Source organism: Notamacropus eugenii, chromosome 3 (assembly GCF_028372415.1).
Source record: "Notamacropus eugenii isolate mMacEug1 chromosome 3, mMacEug1.pri_v2, whole genome shotgun sequence".
NCBI lineage: Eukaryota > Metazoa > Chordata > Mammalia > Diprotodontia > Macropodidae > Notamacropus > Notamacropus eugenii.
Genome location: NC_092874.1, coordinates 445,019,936 through 445,024,877, shown reverse-complemented (window position 1 = coordinate 445,024,877; position 4,942 = coordinate 445,019,936). Strand labels below are relative to the sequence as shown.

Below are 4,942 nucleotides of genomic sequence, written 5' to 3'. Positions count from 1 at the left end.
TCCTTATTGAATAAATTTGAGGGACTTCCTATCACCTCCAGGATCAAATACAAAGTACTCTATTTGATTTTCAATGCCCTTTATAACTGCCTCCCCCCAAACTTTTCCAGTTTTCTTATACCTTATACTCCCCTTGATTTTGTCACATCTAGTTGGTCTCCTCTCTACCACCAACAAGTCATTTTATCTCCAGACTTCAAGCATTTTCACTATCAGTTCCCCTTGCCTAGAATGGTCTCCCTCCTCATGTTAAGCTCCATGACTTACTTCAAGTCACAGCTAAAACCCTTCCTTATACAGGAAACCCTTCCCCATGCCCCTTTGATACCAGTGTCTTGCCTTTGTTGACTATCTCTGATGTATCCTCTATATAACATGTGTATATAATATTTAGGGTTTTTTTGTTAACATTTTCTCTCCTATTAGCCTGTGGTTTGTTTTAGAGCAGGGGATGTCTTTTGTCTTTATTTGAATTTCTAGAGCATAGAACATCACCTGATACATAGTGGACATGTGTTTTTTTTTACACTGAATGTGGTGACTTTATTGATGGTACACAGTACAGGTCTCTAAGCTTCTCAGCTCTACTACAGGGGTGTATTGGGACAAGGATGTGAATGGGACATGGTATCCTCAGTACAGAAACAGAAGTTAGGAACATAGGCTCCCAAGTGGTAGAACTCCTTTTCTGGCCAGGGGTGAAGATCCATGGCTTTCCACTTTACTTCTTGGAGTCCATGTAGACTATGAGGTCCAGTACACAGATGCTGTAACCATACTCATTGTCATACCAAGAAATGAGCTTGACAAAGTGGTCATTAATGGCAATACCAGTGCAGCATCAAAGGTGGAAGAGTGGGTGTTGCTATTAATATCACAGGATACAAACTGGTCCTCTGTGTAGCCCAAGATGCCCTTCAAGGGTCCTTCTGATGCCCACTTCGTCACTTTCTTGATATCATCATATTTGGCAGGTTTCTCCAGGTGGCAGTTCAGATCCACAACATATATATTGGGAGTAGGAACACGGAAGTCCATGCCTATGTGCTTCCCTTTCATTCCAGGCATGACCTTGCCTATAGTCTTAGCAGCACTAGTGGATGCAGGGATGATATTTTGGGCAGCACCATGCCCGTCATGCCACAGCTTACCAGAGGGGCCATCTACTATCTTCTGGGTAGCAATAATGGCATGAACTGTAGTCATGAGTCCTTTCACCATGCCAAAGTTGTCCTGAATGACCTTGGCCAAAGGAGTCAAGAAGTTGGTAGTGCAGGAAGTATTATTGACAATCTTAAGGGAATTATCATGATTTTCATGGTTCACTCCCATCATGAACACTGGGGCATCAGAAGAAGGGGCAGAGATGGTGATACTCTTGGCTCCACCCTTCAAGTGAGCCCCAGCCTTTTCCATGGTGGTAAAGACTCCAGTGGACACTACAACATACTCAGCTCCAGCATCATCCCATTTGATACTGGTGGGATCCCTCTCTTGGAAGATGGTAATGGTTCTTCCAGTGATCACCAGTTTCCCATTCTCAGCCCTGACTGTGCCCTTGAACTTGCCATGGGTGGAGTCCTATTGAAACATATAAAACACGTAGTTGAGATCAATGAAGGAGTCATTGATAGCTATGATGTCTACCCCACCTGAGGTGAATACAGCCCTGGTCACCAGGCACCCAATATGGTCAAATCCATTGATCTGAACCTTCACCATCTGGTTTCTGGGATGTGACTGAAGTAGCAGATCCTGGCACCGAGCTTGGGAGAAAAGCTGAAAACCAGTGGACATGTATTGAATGATTATCGACTGACTGACTTTGCACATAAAATGTACTTAATATAAACATGTTAAAGTAGAATGTTGAATATGTCATGACAGCATAAAGCATCTAATTATATAGTCTCACATATGATGTAACTATGTAACTATTTGGGAACATTTCATATTTAGGTGATAACTAACCATATATCATTCCCAATTCATTTTTTACCTTCAAATTCTCGAATGATTGAAATGACAATCTAGCAATAAATAATAATAGCTCCCTAAAGTCCAGAAAAAATGTTTGCTTTCTTGCTTTGAATTAGTTTAGTATAAATTAAAATTTCATTTGGGAATTGAAAAGGCAGGAAAATTAATCTTCCTTTTTCAGTCTATGAATAAACAGAGGAAATTGAAGCCTCAGTTATAAAATCCAATATTCTGGAAATGATAATTGTATTAAATTAATGCTTAAATGTCAAATTGTGTATCAAAATTTTCAATTATATATCTAAAAACATTCAAAATCATATATGAAATATGAAAGCAACCAAACATCTATAATTGAAGTAAAGCATCTGCCTTGTCTGATTTTTAGATTCCTAAGTGACGGTTCTCTTACTAAAATAGTGCCATCAATTATTTGCTAACAACTCATGGAATAATTTATTGAAGAAGGAATGGGTCACTTCATGACTGAGAGGCTTCCAGTTTTAAAGAGAAGCGCAATGTCTCTCAGGACAACCTGAAATTAAATTTCATTTCCACTACCTATGTAGCTTTAGGAAAGTCACCTTACCCCTTTGTGCTTAGTTTTGTCATATGTAATACAAAGTGTTGGGTTATTTGATTTTTAAAGTATCTACTGACTCAAAATTATATGGTCTATCTTTGGATAGATGAAATAACTAAATTACTGTCTGGATTTTTGATGTAGCTGAAATGTCAACATTAAAGGTAAAAATGAATTGTGGTTTTAATCAGAAAGCATTTGTGCAGCACTAAGCATGAGCCAGGCACTGGAATAAACACTAAATCTAGCACTATTGCTGCAACTATGATGATGATTACTATGATGATGATGATGACAATGACTTCTACTACTACTACTACTACTACTACTACTACTACTACTACTTTACTACTACTAATTATAATAATAGTAATAGAAAAATCTTTCTCTCAAGGAGCTTGCATATTAATGTGTACTGAATAACTTCAGGAAAACCAAAGATCCTTCTGGTTTTGTATTGAGAGTTACATTAAGGTTGTTTTGAATATTAACAATTTGCTTTCAGTCAGAAAAATAAACAAAAAAGACTTTTTTGATTAGAGATTCTAATTATTTTCTTCACCAATAATTTCATCCACTATTTAAACTAAAACTTATTAAAACTATCCGAACAAAACACATATGTATCAAGTAGAAAACTTAAAATATAATAAAATCCTTTTTAATTAAAAGCTTACTTATTTAAATACCAAAACGATTTCATCCTTGTTTTCCAAATACCAAAGAAGACTCTTTATTACACATGATCTACACTTCTTGAGGTAGAGATTCTTTTCAATTGTGGGGAATGTAAAATAGAACACACATTTTATCCTTCAAGCACAGCTGGTTTTCTAAGTGAGCCTTAACAACCTGCCATGTCCAATAAGATGTTCGACATTTGTTATTTTTTGACTGATAATTACAAGTGAACCTACACTATAAAGGACATTTAATTTACAAAGCTTCTAGAGACTTGTTTGCCAGAGTTTTAAAATCTAGGCCATAGATTAATTAATACAACTTAATTTTGTAATGGCATGTCAAGAAGCACTGGTCTGATGCGCTAAAAATTCAGGGAAATGGAAAATCAGTTCATTTTAAGGGTTTTCAAGAGAGCACAGATTTGGAATAAGAAAACTTGAGTTTTAGTCCTCATTTTTTTATTAATGCTTATATAACCTTGGCCAAATTATTTAACTTTTCTAGGCTTCCATTTCCTCATCAGCAAAATGAAGGTGTTGTGAAAGATGAATGGATTAAATTTATAGAATAACCTATAGTTGGATCAATAGAAAGATGGACTGATTGAGCAATAAATAGATAAATCAATGGATGGATAGATCAGTAGGTGAACAAATGAATAAAAAATAGATAATGAACAAAAAATAGCATTAATATATCACTTTAATGTTTTCAAAGCTCTTTGTATATATTGACTCATTTCATTGCTAAGGTGCCTTCCTGCTATAAATTTTTGCATTATGATCCCAGTCTAACCCCTTTGCTATACAGATGAGGAAACTGATGCCCAAAGAGGAAAAATTACTTTCCAAATATCTCACTGAAAATAACTAGTGGAACTGAGACTTCAGCCCACATGATTTAGTTCCAAATTTGGTACTCTTCCCAGTAAACAAGAAACTTTTGGCATGAGAGCATTCCTTATTTCCTCAAAAAAAAAAAAAAATTCAAGAATTTAACTGCTCCAGAAGTTTTTACATATTCCTTTTTTAGCAAGACTTTGATGATAATAAACATTAAAAAGAGTGATCTTAAGAGAAACAAAAAATAAGAATGAGGGGAAGGTTAAGAGAAAATGAGAAAGAAAATATAGCTGAGAGACTATTAATCATTATTATCAATACTGAAATTTAGAAATGGATGGGATGCTAGAAATGATCTAGTACTATACCCTCATTTTACACATGAGTACATTGAAGCCCAGAGTAGTAAATTGTTACATTTGCCTGAGGCAATAGAGTATAGTAGAAAATAAATCAGGCTTGAACTAGGAGGGGCTGAAATTCACAGAATCCCAGATTCAAAGAATGCCAAAATTCTACAGATAAGCACAAGGCCAGGGGATGACTATGGCAACCTTATCTCTCTCTGAAATTGTCTCTGCTATTCCATTTCTTCCATATGTATTTGGACAAGTCATTTCCTATTTCTTATTCTCATTGTCCTCGGCTATGTATAAACAAAGGAGTGTTGTCATTATTCCATCATTTTTCAGTCATGTTCACCCTTGGTGACCATATTTGGGGTTTTCTTGGCAAAGATACTGGAAGGGTTTTCTATTCCTTCTCCAGCTCATTTTATAGATGAGGAAATTGAAGCCAACTGTGTTAAGTGACTTGCCCATAGGCACAAAGCTGGAGTCACAGTGTCTGAGGC

The 4,942-nt window shown here is 36.0% G+C and overlaps 1 pseudogene; it reads right to left on the bottom strand.

The window, feature by feature from the left end:
• Nucleotides 1-744: 744 nt before the first annotated feature.
• Nucleotides 745-1,722, bottom strand: LOC140532282 (glyceraldehyde-3-phosphate dehydrogenase pseudogene; annotated as a pseudogene).
• Nucleotides 1,723-4,942: the final 3,220 nt, after the last annotated feature.